Source organism: Bubalus kerabau, chromosome 9 (genome assembly GCF_029407905.1).
Source record: "Bubalus kerabau isolate K-KA32 ecotype Philippines breed swamp buffalo chromosome 9, PCC_UOA_SB_1v2, whole genome shotgun sequence".
Taxonomy (NCBI): domain Eukaryota; kingdom Metazoa; phylum Chordata; class Mammalia; order Artiodactyla; family Bovidae; genus Bubalus; species Bubalus kerabau.
Genome location: NC_073632.1, coordinates 48051327 through 48066411, shown reverse-complemented (window position 1 = coordinate 48066411; position 15085 = coordinate 48051327). Strand labels below are relative to the sequence as shown.

General features: G+C 46.0%; 1 long non-coding RNA gene across 1 annotated transcript; it reads right to left on the bottom strand.

Annotated features, from left to right (window-relative positions):
• Positions 1-2295: 2295 nt before the first annotated feature.
• Positions 2296-13547, bottom strand: LOC129660008 (uncharacterized). Its single transcript, XR_008718303.1, has 4 exons — positions 13418-13547; positions 12266-12349; positions 2660-2766; positions 2296-2426 (listed from the first exon to the last, which is right to left on the bottom strand). It is a non-coding gene; the product is annotated as an uncharacterized LOC129660008 (long non-coding RNA).
• Positions 13548-15085: the final 1538 nt, after the last annotated feature.

Here is a 15085-nt window from a genome sequence, read left to right as displayed (position 1 = left end):
GTTTCCCTGGTGGCTCAGATGGTAAAGAATCCGCCTGCAATGCAGGAGACCCAGATTTGATCCCTGGTTGGGAAGGATCCCCTGCAGAACGGAATGGCAACCCACTCTAGTTTTCTTGCCTGGAGAATGCTAAGGCCAGAGGAACCTGGCCGGCTGCAGTCCATGGGGTCGCAGAGTCAGACACGACTGAGAAACTTTCACTTCACTTTACTTCACATATTATATAATATATGTTGTTATGTGTTCTACATTAAGAATTCCACCTTAAGGATACATTGTGTGTGTGTGTGTGTGAGAGAGAGAGAGAGAGAAAGAGAAAGAGAGAGTTTTACCTCACTCTTTAACAGTTTTTATATTTTGTGTGTATAATCTATATTTACACACTAATATATTCTATGCCAGGGATTTTTTTGTGGTTCACGTGAAGGTACACCCCTCCTCTGGAGACCTCTTAACCACAGGATCCAGGCCAAGCCCCTCGGGAGCCGTCCTGGCTCTCCACAGACGGACTTGTCACCTTCTCCATGCTTTCCCAGGTCTCATCCTCACTCAGACAGGTCTCCCTGCTACTCCCTTTGATCCCAACGCATGCTTTGGAGTCAGAACACCTGAGGTTAACTACAGATGGCTGCTTACCAGCTGTGTGACCATGGACAGTGAATGTAATCTCTCTGGGCCTCAGTTCTTACCTATAAAATCAGGACAATAGCACAAACTTCTCTGGCGATTGTGAGGACAGAAAGAGGTAATACCTAGAAGGGGGCCTGGCCCAGAGACAGAGGTCAATGACTGATGACCATCACCATCATTTTGCCAAGGGACTCACTACCGCCTCCTGTTACTATTTATTCTGATCCATCCTGCCCTTCTGGGAGCTCCTTTCCTTCGAGTTCAAGGGCTACCTTTCCTGACCACTCCAGCCCTCCATACTCTCTCTGCTCTGGGATCCAACCCCCCAACAACTTTCTGCCCTTAGAATGCGCATCTGCAGATTGCCAATTAACTATTTCTGACTACTCTCACTTCCCCACCCAGCTCCCACACTCTGGGAGGGCAGGGGCCACAGGCTCCTGCTTCTGGGTGCTCACCACAGGTGGCACTCAGGCAAAGCAGATGAAGTGGACACGTGCCCTCACACTGCTTGGCTCTGAAGGCTTCCCGTGCCACCCCCTCCTGGCATTTTACCACCCTTTGTCCCTTCACTGAAATCACAAGTTTGCATCTGTTGGCCTGTGAAATCCCACAGGCTCCTGCAGAAGAGGCCACTCTAACCAGACACTCCAGCAGATTCTGCCAAGCTAGGATCAGCATCTCATCACGTTTCCATCACAACACAGTGAGAAACATGTGACTGGCCCTTAGCAACGGTCTCTCAAGAAAGCTACCCCTATAGAGAGCTCATTAAGTTAACTGAACACATGTGAGGCAGAAATCTAAAAACAGACCTGTGCTGTCTGAAGCCTCATGCAGCACGTGGCAGAAGCTGGAAAGGGCAAGGATGGAGCCTCACTCCCAGGAAGAGCAGGGAAAGAGAAAAAATCTGCAGGGCAGGCAACCCATGGGTCAGTCCAGATCCCTAAGGAAGAAGAGAAGTGTGGACTTCCACCTGGGGCTGAAGACCCTTTGGTAAAGCCAGACCAGCTAAACGTACACGTACACACACACACACACACACACACACACACAGCTGCTCCCAGGTATTGGAAGCTCACCTCCACTCCCTAACCAGGAACACCAGGAACTGGCTTTGAAGAGCATTTGAAATAGTAAAAATTTAAAATTCATTTCAATTCAGTAAACCTCAGGCAGTTGCTACGCTGCAAATGTATGTCCTCTGTGACACAGTCTTCTCTCTTAAGAGATTTACAAGGACAGGACAGGATATGTAACAAATACCTACGACTCAGGATAACACATGGTAAAAGCTCTAGTTGGGGAGCAGGCAGAGCATTCTGGGAGCAGAGAGGAGAAGGAGAAATAACACTGGGGAAAACAGGCAGTCAGGGAGGGCTGCGTGGAAGAGGCAGTGCTCACCCTGCACCTGTGAGTTGTCTTCCTCAGTGCTCAACTGAATTCAGCAAGCACTGGTTAAGAGGTTAAATAAGAAGGTATTCCAGGAGTTTGGTTATTACCTATGCCTTGCTTGCTTGCCAAGGGTAGCCTGGAAATGCTACAGCTTCTTTTGCCTTTAGGAAATTTATTCAGTGGTGTTGCTGAGCTCTGCTGTGCTCAAGTTGCTCAGTAGCGTCTGACTCTTTGCAACCCCGTGGACTGTAGCCCACCAGGCTCCTCTGTCCATGGAATTTTCCAGGCAAGAATATTGGAGCAGGTTGCCATTTCCTACTCCAAAGGATCTTCCCAATCCAGGGATCGAATCCATGTCTCTTGTGTCTGCTGCATTGCAGGCGGTTTCTTTACTGTGTCACCTGTGAAGCCCATTCAGTGGGGTTAGAGAGACTCAAACCTCAGAGAGGAGACACCAAGGACCTCACTCCCTTGCACCCTTTGCTAGTTGTCCCCCTTCCTTATGGAGACCAGTGAGGTAAAATGGGCTCCTCGACTCACTTTGATGTAAAAATAGGAAAGCAAACTGGGCCAGCACACACCTGTGATTTATGGCTCTTAAAATGATTTTAAAATGCAAAGCAGTCTCACCTACCTTCACTGAATGCTTCCTTCAAGTAAAATCAGCACAAGGGTTTAAGACTAATCCCTCTGCCTGGAGTGTATAAAAGGAAGCCTTTCTGTATTAAAGGAGCAGCAAACCTGGAACAAGCAAAGAAGGGGGATATGTGTTCCACCCTGATATTGTGTGTGTTTTGAAAGAACGCAAAAGAGTAGGCATCTTTAACCCACAGGTCTTTGCAGGCTGTCACAATAGGAAAACTGCTCAGAAAAATAATAAACCACACACACACACACACACACACACACACACACAAATGCACACATACACACACCGAACAGAGAGGGAACTTTCAAGAGTGTCCAGGGTCTGAAGCAAAGCATGTCAGAGATGCAGGCCACCAGAGCTTGGGTCAGACAGCTCTGGCTCCACCACAGCAGGTGAAAGTGTCACAGGTTGAATGGGAGCTGCTGTGGGGTGTTAGCAGTGGAAATCTACCTCTCATTTTCAAAGTCACTCCCCAAAAGGCAAGTGCTTGAGGGAGGGGGGCAGCTCACACCTGCTTCAGACAGAGCCACACTCAAAGCTGGGACACACGTCTGTGGTTATCTCTCAGACCTACATGTGAGGTAACGTTGTGACAAAGTGCTCTGTGAGATGTGGAAGTAGTGGCAGGACTCTTCAACAAGAAAATGTGCACTGTGAAGCTCTACAAACGTCAGGGTTTTGTTTTGCAGGAAATTAACATCAACATTACTTCAGTAGGAAAGAGTATCGATGCTTCCCAGCCTCTTGGTAGCTAGTGCTATTGGCCTCACTCCTACCCACTTCACTAAAAATGAGTCAGCTCATTTCATATATTTCTTTACTCAACTCATTCGATGCATGCTGTCGAATATCTAATTCATGCTAGGTCCAGTAGAATGAATAAGACATGCTAATGCTCTCAAGAAATTCACAGCCTGGCAAAAAATGTTCTAAAGGTACTAGTTACACCAAATGCATAGAAAAGGTCGGAAAAGAAACACTCCAGAAGTGGCTTCCTCTGGGGAGGGGAGCAAGATGGGGGTATTACTGAATTCTTTACCAGTGAAAGATTCAACCACAGCACCAAGTGTCCCTCTGGTTTTTGAAAAATGACACCTCTGTGAGTTTCCTTTTCATATGCAACAAAATGGAAAGAAAGTTTTTGACCTTGGAACAAGCTGCTATTTCAATTAGTCAGAAATTTCATGAAAAGGACATGACCGCTGTGGCAGCTGCTCGCAGCTGAGTTGAATCCACTCCTGAGTGAATGTCCCAACCTGCAGGTTGCATGAGTACCAGACAACATTTAATTATTTTCTAGTTCATACTGTCCACTTGGAGGCCAAGCAAGTTCTGCTTCACGTGAGTGGAGCTCCTCGGGCTCATTTTAGTTCCATTTTCAACTTCCTGTTGACCCAAATCCCTCCCTGGCCCTGGGAGTTAAGACTCTGTGTTCCAGTTACATAAATTCTCAGCCTCAGAATAGCCATGGATGCATGACAGCCATTTACCCTGTTCCTGGGCCGCCCCCACGCCCTGCTATTCTGCCTTTTCAGATGACCACACCATTTATCAACCCTCTCTGGTGGGCAGGGCCAGGGGGTCTGATAAATGGGGCCCCACACCACCCAGCTATACATGCTTACCCACAGTGCCCACTCCCCACTAGAGGACATGGGGAAGAAGGCTTTCTAAATGTCCTCTGAGACCTTTTAAACAAGCAGAAGCCACTTAAAAACTGAAGGGTAGAATTAAAATATAATTCTTTGCTTCTCCAAGTACAGTACCTAGCCTGCAGCACCAGCACCCGCAGCACCCTGGAAACTGGGGATGAATGCAGATTCTCAGGCTGTGCCCCATACCCACTGCATCAGAAGCTGGGCCCTGAATCTCAGTCTCATCAAGGCCTCCAGGGGGATCTGGAGTGTGCCTGCTGAAGTGTGAGCAGCACTAATGCAATTATCTGAAGCTGAGATGAGAAATGAGTTGTTCCTAGTACCTGAAACTTATAGAAACCGCTCAGTTTGAATGTCTGCCTCAAAGAGTGTGTGTGTGTGGTCATTTCTTCAGACACTTAATTCTACAGATGAGCTAAGTTATTTGAGGATGTGAGAATGAGAGTTATGTTAGTCTGCTAGGGCTGCCATTACAAAATGGCACCACAGACTGCATGCCTTACAGACTTTTTCTGTCAGTTCTAGAGGTTGCAAGTCCAAAATCAGGGTATTGGCAGATTTGGTTTCTCCTAAAACATCTCTCCTTGACTTGCAAGTGGCCACCTTCTTGCTGCCTGTGCAGAATGGTCACCACTACATACACGTATGCCTCGGCGTCTCTCTTGTGTGTTCTCAGGGCCTCTTCTTATAATCCTCTTCATATTGGGTTAGGGCCCACGCTAACAACCTCATTTTAATTTGATCACCTCTTTAAACACAATCTCCAGACACATTCACATTTTCAGGTACTAGAGGTTAAGACTTCAATGTGTAAATTTGGGGGGATATATTCCAGTCCAACTGTTGTATCAGTTTTCACCAGCCCTGTCTGACGCCCTTTCCTTGGGTGTGTGGGACCAAGGGGAGAATGACTGGATTCTCTTTCCTTCTCCTTGGCTCCCTCATCCCCTCACACCACTGTCTAGGAGGCAGCTGTTTCTATAGGCCTGAAGGCTCCTGGGAAGGACAGCCTTGCTGTTGGCCAAGAAGCAGACAGGAAGAGGGAGAAATGAACGGGGAACGGGAGAGAAGAAGGGAGAGATTGACAAAAAGAAAGGAGAAGGACTAGGGTGAAACCATTAATGAGCTCAGCAGGGAGATGTCTACCTGCCTTCATTTCCGGAATCAGCGACTCTACCCCTACTTGGTCTGGAAGGCCAACCAGGGAGCCAGACCAAGGCTATGTCACGTAGCGGCTGTGTGGTCTCGTGTCAGCCATTTACATCTTTGCTGTCTCTGTTCATTCATGTTTGTTCACTAGTTTATTCACTCATCCATCCTGCAGAATAAGATTGGGCTTTAGACCCTGTCCTAGGTTATATTTCCTTGTTGGTAAAATGGAAATAGTAATCCCAGTTTGCAGAGTTGTTAGGAGGATTCGAGACAAATACCTAGTAAAGTGTCTGTCTGTGCATCTCATCTCCTGTGAATGTAAGCTCTTGAGGACAGGGATTTGGTGTGTGTGTGTTCATGTCTGTCCCACAGCACCTGGAGAGTGACAGGTGTTCGAGGGATATTTGAGGAAGGAAAGAAACTTGAAGGATGGGGCGTGGGGAGAAGAAAGAGCCAACCTTGGCGCACTGAACGGTCACTGCCAGTGCTGCTCCCTCTTGAGATGGCCCAGATCCTGGGGAGTCCTGAGGGCGGTCACGTTAGCACCAGATGGTGGAACCGCATCACTTTCCTCCCACCTCAGTAAGGCTTCTGGCAACAGAAGCTATACATGACTCTAGGGGACTCCAGGTCAGCTGTAGACCAGTTCATGAAGCAACTGAATTTGTCACCAGTGAAGCACATTAACAATCCCTGGGAAATATTATAAAAATAGGATCTGGGTAATAAAATCTAACCTTGTTTTCTTTTCCTTTGCGCTTGTGTAGTTTCACTTGAAGTGCACTCCGCGCTTCCGACCAGAGTTCCTGGTATGAACCAGCTGCGCCCAGCACCTCAGCTAGGCAGGTAGTGTGCGCCAGTGCTGGGCATAGCACTGCAATTCAACGTGGCGGTGGTGGCGGGCAGAGACACTGCGCCTGATATCGCGATGCAGCGCAGCGGCGCGAGAACTCTACCCCGCCCCGCTCCCCACTGATGGTTCCAAGAACCCGTGACCCATGGGGAGAGTTTGTGCTGCGGTACAGGGTCACATCTCTCCATTCATTCTCTGATTGGACGATAAAGCTTTCCTTTGCTTCTGACTCAAGCCTGGTTACATTCTATTGGCACAAATAGAAGGCACTGCTGGGCAGGAGAATCCTTGTTGGGGACTGACACGGGTGGGTCTGTAACAAAATTTCTCTTTGACACGCTTCACCCCGCCTTATGGTGCCTCTCATTCCTGATGCTCACAGGCTGCTAGGGCCCCTCACCTTGAGGGAAGAGGGGAGAGGGCAAGGACAGAGCTCTGAACTCTGCCATCCTATACCCCCTCACACTTGCCAGCGCTGGTCTCCCTCCCACAGTTCCAGACATCTGGTCTATGGAATGAGCTGGTGAACGAATTCTCACCATGGAATAGTAAACAGGGCAGGATGGTGTGTTACCCCTCCCAAGGCTCCTTGCCCTGCTGCAGGGTCTGTGCTTTAAGCCACAATCATTACAGAAAGTTATCACTGGGAGGGACCTTACAAACCAGCCAGCCCAACCCTTCATCTCCCAACAGCCGATTTGCAGCCCCCCAAAAACATAAAATATAATACTGAGCCCCTGAGCAGGATGTCTCCTTGTGACTCCCTAAACCCCAATTTCTGTGTAAGCCAATCTGACCTACATTCTTGGCTTGGCAGAGGCAAGCGAAGAAATTCTCTCTTCCGTCCCACTGCCTTCTCAGTGCTCTCAAAACACAGCCGGGTATTCTCCCATTATCACCTCTAATTTGTCAAGAAGTAATTTCCTAACACAGAAACAGCTCTGCTGAGAAACCAGTCCCAAGACTAGAGCCGTCAGGCTGGACCACGGTGATACCAGCCCACATAAGACCTTAGGCCCCAACTCCCCTCCTCTCACACACTTTTCTTTTGGACCATGAGAGAGTTTGCCTTCCTTCTCCTGGGGGCAGAAATTGCCATAAGGGGGAGCAGTTCTTTCCCAAGCTGTTTTTATTTGAAAGCCTGTGTTTCCTGTGCATGCCTACTGAGTCCCTTCAGTCGTGTCTGACTGTTTGCAACCCTAATGGACCATAGCCAGTCAGGCTCCTCTGTCCATGGGATTCTCCAGGCAAGAACACTGGAGTGGCTTGCCATTTCCTCCTCCAGGGGATCTTCCCAACCCAGGGATTGAACCTGCGTCTCTTACATCTCCTGCATTGGCAAGAGGGTTCTTTACCACTAGCACCATCTGGGAAGCCCCCTGTGTTTCCTACCTCTTAGCAAAAGAGGTGGGCCTCTGTCCTGGGCCCCAGGCTAAACATTTAATTGGGCTTCAGGGGACATTTTATGTGCTCCACAGTTGCTTCCATGTCTTGTTAGATTCTTGCTAGCTACCCTGAGGAAGGGCTTGCAGGAAATCTGCCACTGCTCACTTGGCATTCTCCCCTGCCCTCCTGACACAGAAGTGCAAGGTCAGGAGCTATGTAGCAATGTGAAGAGTAGGGTAGTGAAGGAGAATCAAGGTCTGAAATGTGTGAAGTCAGAGATAAGTCATCCTTTCTTTTCAAGTTATTTTATATTTGGGAACATGCCTGCATGTGTGCTAAGTTGCTTCAGTCCTATCCAACTCTGCAACCTCATGGACTGTAGCCCACCAGGCTCCTCTGTCCATGGAATTTTTCCAGGCAAGAATACTGGAGTGGGTTGCCATGCCCTCCTCCAGGGGATCTTCCTCGCCCAGGGACATGAAAGATCAACAAAAAATCAAATCAACAACACCACACTTCTGCAGGCTGGGAAGGGGTTTGGTGCCCACGTTGGTGTTGAAGACTGGGACTTTCATTGGGTCCCAGGGATGGCTCAATGTGACCAGTGGCTTGCTCTGTCCTCTATTAGTTACTAGTTTTTAAAATTATTATAAAATAAAATAAAATGAATACTTATCTTTTTATAAATCCACTGGCTTCTCTGAGCAGGGCCAGCAAGCGTGAGGCCATCAGATCACCTCCCCCAAAATCACCTAGAGGCTTCTTAAAATGCAGACTCCTGAGGTCCACCCTGGAATTTCTGAATCGGGGTTTCTGAAGGGATTTGAGACCCTGAAATTGAAGACCCACCTTCCTACTTCACCAAATGAGAAAACCAGGTCTCAGAAAGGGCATCTTAAGACCAAGTTCCTGGGACTTCCCTGGTGGTCCAGTGGTTTAGACTCTGCACTCCCAATGCAGCAGGCATGGGTTTGACCCTTGGTCACGGAACTAAATCCCACATGCCACAACTAAGAGTTCACATGCCGCAACGAAGACTCCACGCAGCCAAATAAATAAATTTTCTTTTTTAAAAAAGACCAAGCTCCCATAGATAGAAAATGGCAGATTATTGGGAATTCCCTGGTGGTCCAGTTGTTGGACTCAGTGCTTTCACTGCCAAGGGTCCGGGTTCAATCCTGCAAGACGTGGGGAAAAAAAAAAAAAAAAAAAAAGGCACGTTGCCTAACTCCAAAGCTGTGTTGTGTCTCCAGCACATAATAATAATCTATTAGGGATATATTATGGGCTGCCTCAAATTCTCTAAGCTGTAGTCTTCTGACAGACCCTCAGCTGTTCTTATTCCCACTGTATGCCCCCACCTCCCTTGCAGTTTGGCACGGCCATGTGACTAAGCGCTGATGATGGTCACATAAAAGGAAATGATGTGAATGACTTCCAGATGGTGGCCTCAAAGGGAAGGAGACTGCTTTCCCCTTCCCCTTCCTCCTTTCCCAAAGCTGGGACACAGACCTGGTCATTGGTATTAGAGCAGCTTACACATAAGACAGAAGCTGAGTTTTGAGGGTGGCAGTAAGCTGAGATGAAAGGAGCCTGGTGTCTACCACCACCACAGAACCACCACACAGCCCTGGATTGTGATGTAAGAGAAATAAACCGCTAGCTTATCTTGTCCACTCTCATTCCAGCTTTTGTTGCAGTTCCCAAACTTGCATCCTAGTACACATTCCACCAGGCAGTGTAGCACAACTGGTTAGAGCCAGCCTCTGGAGTTAGACAGATCTGAGTTCAAATCCCGGCTCCATCACCAAGATGGCTCTAGCTTTTTACTGATGATTGCTATTCATCTTCTTTGATAACCATCTTGTAGATCTTCCTAAGGGACATTCACATGCCATACATATTCAACATAGTAAGAGCTCAGTGGTTGAACCCGAGGACTCAGACTATTGAGCTCAAGTCCTAGATCTACATGTTCTACCTATATTACCTTGGGCATGTTACTTAATCTTTCTGGGGCTCAATTTCTCCATATGCAAATAAGGATACTAATAGTGCCTTCCTCACAGGGTTTGCTAAGAATTCAGAGAGACCACAGCCACCCACTATGAAAGCAGAGCAGACACAGCTTCTTAATACTTAAAGATACCTGGTCCAGGACCTGGTATATGATAAGCATTTAATAAATATTAGTTGCTGCCCCTGCTTATTATTGTTATTATTCTTCTCATGCTGAGCACAGAGCTTGGTACATAAGATATAAATGCTTTCAAAAGGATGAATGAATGAAAATCCAAACCACATTCAGTGGAGTAGATAAGGCACAAAAAACCAAATACCAAGGTGAGGTGTTTTATCCCAGATTGATCACTGCTCATCGGTGTCTGTCAGAGAATGCTGCTCCTCAGTCTGCTGCTCCTCACAAGAGCTCCTCAAGCTTGAAATGGTTTCAGTGTTGTTTACACTAAATCAAAGCTTAGACAATGGCTTCTCTGGTACCTCCTTGATAGTGGGGATCCCATACAGCCCTGGGGGATTGCCCACAAAACACAGAACATTTTTACTCTGGGTATTGACCCCTGCTATTTAGTGCAAACATAAGAATCTGTGCTTGTTATTCAAAAAGGTGAGTGTAATTCTCACCAGTGATGACACTCCTGGATTAGCAACCCTGCTTGGGCACTGGAAGCTAACTCCACAGAGTTCCTCCTCCAACAGACAGCACCACTCTTTCTAAAGAAACAAGGACTGACCTGAATGATGCAGCTGACCTGGGCTCCGTAAGGCCTGAAGGTCTCCTCGGATCAGAGAGCTGGAATCAACCAACCAGAGGCAGGGCTCAGAATCAGACTTCCTGAGTTTGCCATTCACAATCTGGCCCCATTACTAGTTACACAGTCAACTGTCTGTCTCTGAAACTTGAATTCCTCATCTGTCAAATGGATTTAATAACAGTATCTACCTCACAGGTGGTTGTAAGAAATAAAACAGCTTATGTGAAAAGTTTATAACAATGCCAGGCACATAGAAAGGCCACAGTAGGTGTTTACTATTATTCTTGTTATTTTTAGCTTTTTGGCTCGCTGGGGCACACAGCAGGACGCAATGATATGTATGCTATAGTGTGATTTGTCCTTCGTTCTCTGCTTAACCTGTCCCTCTAGGGCAATGACTCTGCTGGCTCCATCCTGGTCACAAGACAGTGGCCCCCCACACTGGACCAGCTGCCCCTGGGAACGCCTGCCCAAATCTCACCTCCTGTCTCAAGTATGCCCCACTGCATTTTTAAGTTAAAAGCAAATGGAAAAGATATATTTCAAAGTCTTTTAAAAATTACACTTCGGCACTCTTCTCTTTCCTCCTCAATTCTTTCACCTCAGAGACATGAGGGCAAATGTTTTGGCAGAGGGTACTTTGCCAGGTGACCCTTCTATTACAATGCAGCCAGGTAGGTGCAGGGGCACCTCCAGGGCACAGTCAGGTATTAGCTCATCCTTTCAGCCTGCTAGCATTTCTAAAGCTCTTTATCAGCATTTAACCCAGAGGTGCACGAACAGTATTAGGCAGGGAAACACTGCCACCTGTTGATCAACCAGAATCCCTGTTTGAGTGCAAGCATTTCCTTTATCAAAGGTTTTGTAAATATTACTCTGGCCTTTTACTTGTGCTAGATACTTAGAAAATTCAGTGTCTTATGTTTCTGCCCAATGTGTCCATTTTACACAAATAACTAGTAAATAGGGTTAAAAATACCTTTCAGTACTAGTTCCTTATTCTCAAAATCATTGTGCCCATTTCATAGACAGTCAGCCCTCCATATCTACAGGTTCTGCATCCCACAGAGGGCAGACTATGAGAGCCTGGACCATCTGCAGTATCTGCTCGGGGTCCTAGGACCAACCAGCAGCAGATATCAAGGGATGACTGTACATTTATGGAAGTTATGTAGGATGAGAGGAGTAAAGGAGTCTTGAGCTTCTGGGCTCTTTCTTCACCTGACTATTGATTAGTTGTGGCCTGGGCGAGTGCCTTCCCCTCATAGGCACTCTGCTGGGTGGGGCAAGCGGGGACTTGCAATTCCAATACTATGTGGTCTTGGGTACTTAATAACACATACTTACAAGACATTGTAAGTGAATTTTTTAAATCAGGCATAACATCAAAAATTATATTGGAACAGTTTAGTTTTTAAAAAATGAATAGAAAGAGCTCTCTTTGAGGCATTCCCCAGTGGGTCATTACCACTCTGCAACAATTAACTGGGTCTGTGCTAAAGAGTTGCATCCAAGCCAGAGAATGACTGGAAACGGCTGCACACCCATTCTCCCCACACGTGTCTGAACTGTGCCTTCCCGACCTTTCAAACAGAAGGTAGGGTGTGCTCAAACTACCCTTGGCTACTGCTGCCACTAGGAGCCCAGACCCTCCAAAGAGCTCAGGAACTGGGGCTTCCCCACAGGAAGAAGAAATAGTGCCCAGAACACCCTGGTACATGGCCCTGGAGCTTTGAGGGTTTGTGGCACCAGTTGGGACTTTTTTTCTCACCTAGTAAAACAGGGCCTTGCAGGTTGGACAGTCAGCTTCAGAAATGGAAGAACTAAGTGGGTTCAGAGGTTCGTGTACAGTCACCTGTACAAATAAAAATTTGTACTTCTTCAAATAAAAATGTTACACATTTGCCAAAATAATAAAATCAATTGTAAATTACTGTAATATAAAAGAACCTATCCTATAAAATTTTCAAAATACTTCTATGCTCACTAAACACATCTTTCAGTTTTTAAATGTGTTTACTTATTTCACCTAATTCATCCTCAGATGTCCTTTGAATTGGGCTTGGTTGGTCTATGCTTCAGACTCCAGTGTTTCCAATCATTAGAATAACCTGTCAGCCACACTTACCAACAGAAAATCTCTCTTCTCAATTAAGACTCACCCAGTGATAACGTGAGAGTTTGAGACATATTCTCCCCAGATGAGAGTCTCTTTTTCATGGTTTCTACCTTCTCTCTCCAAGTCCCTGTTAAGTAACTTTTGGAGCCCTGCAAACCAAGAAGCCCTGATATGTAGTGTTTGCCAATATATGAGGTGTAAATACTTCTGCTGTGGCCAGTTTCAAGTGATGTTACTGAGCATGGAGTTGGAGAGAAATGTGCAACTGGCAAGAGCCAGCCCCACTCCCACCCCCACCCAGCACATCTCTGCAAAGTGAACTCATGTTCAAAACTGATGAATTCTAAAAGTCAAATTTTTCCTACATGTGTTTATACAGAGTAAAAAAATATTATCTGTGAAATAAAACATTGAGTTAATAATCTGCAAAAACATCAACACAAGTTGTTTTTTTCACACACATACCCCTGAGAAAGCCTTGGGAGGGTCTCCCCAGTTCTTGTGGATGCAGAAAACAACAGTGTGAGAGAAAGGGGAGTCATGTATTTTATTATTGCAAAATCAGGAAAGAGAGAGAAAGGTCTGGAAAGGAGGACCAGATGCTAGTAAATATATGTGCAGAGAAGGTGAAAAAAGGAGCTGGGTAGCAGTCCATCTCAAATTGAAATCTCTCCTCAGGGCTGAGCCCTTGCAGAGAAGCAAGCCGAATGCCAGATGCATGAATAACATCCCAATCCAATCCATAGTTCCCGTGAGTCCCCCTCAGCACCATCAAACCTTAGTGTGACTTGAGCAAGCTCCCACCTCAGGGAAGAAAGATATGAAGCAAGGTCCCAAGGAATCTGTGAAAAGAGGAACATCAACCTCGTTCGGACCCAGCTAAGCCGTCAAGTCAGCACAGTGGACGATGTACTTGGCTCAAGTCTTTCAAATGCCACTGAAGCGTAGTGGGAGATGACCAGCCTCTGAAAAAGTCGTAAGGAAGCAAACATGTGTTTTTCTTCTTCCATCCTAATCCTCCCCCTTCCTCTCCCTGTTTGTCCAGCTGCTGGCTGCCTTCCAGCTAATCCGCACACACATGAGATGAGAGATGATTGGCCAGTCTGCTTAGACTAAGAATTCCCTTCAAAAGCAATTTGCATTTTATTAATGGATCTGTGGAGACAAAAAAAGCCTTCAAGAAATCAGCAGTCAGCGCAGGCGGTTGGGGGTAGAGGCTGATCTGCCTTCCCAGGAGGCCAGGGCTTCGTCCCAGACAGGAGTCTTGAGAGAGCAAGACTAAAACAGAAGGTGATTAAAACAGAAGTCAAACATGTTGGTGTTCATATAAACAGTGAGCACCTTCTGCAGAGGACCAAAGGAGAGCAAATGAGTTTACATTTTAGCATGAACTGTATAAAAGATATACAGGAAAAACTACAGATGACAGTAACTGTTTTAAATGTTTCACCATACTGGGATGGCTGTCTAATCATCATTTGGCTTGGTGATTTTTCTTTCTTTCCCTCTTAGATACTGGATATTTTTTTAGAATTATATCTCAATTAAACTGGTTAACATATAATTTTGCTTTTAAAATTACCCTTTAAGCTTCATCATATGAGATATCTTGAGGCATCATGGGAACAATTGGAAGTGATAGTGATTTTTTCCTTTTATCTTTGCACAAAGCAGATTAATCAAAATTGACAATGACTAAGCAGAAACATCTCTAGCAATGTGTCTATTAAAATAACATCTACCCAAGTGGTTATGAGTTCCACATACTATTTCCTTATTTGCTAATTTTATTTTAAACATTTATTCCTCTTTCCTTATAACCCACACCCACTTTTCCTCCTATCACATTCACATAGGCAGACATTCTAATATTTTCCATGTATGTATTTTTGCACTCTATAAATTTTATGTTGTTTTGTATACTTGGACTTTTATTTAAGTGAGTGATATGGTGTTCCATAGCACACGCTCAGTTGCTTTGTTCGCACTGATTTGAATATCCACCCAGTTTGTTCTCTGGAAGTAACCTGGATGAGTATAACTGCTGCAAAGTAACCCAGGCAGTACCCATCACATTTTACCTCTGCTGTCCTTGTGAGGGACACTGAGTTCATTTCCAGTGCCCCACAGACAATACTGTAATGAGCAATCTCCTCATGGATCTGGTGAGAGTTTCTTTGGGATAAACACCCAGGAGAGAGCTGATGGGTCATAGGCAATGCATATGCTTCATTTTTATAAGTAGGACCGAAAACCTTCTTTCTGTTCTTTCCAGAAAAAATGAACCAGTCATTCCTTCTGTTGAGCAGTGCATAAGGTTTCCTGCATTCTTACAAATATCTGGCGTTATCCAACTTCATATTTTTGCAGGCTAAAGTAAGCCCTTCTCCAGGGGATCTTCCCAACCCAGGGATCAAACCCAGGTCTCCTGCATTGTGGGAGGATTCTTTACCAGCTGAGCCAACCAGGGTA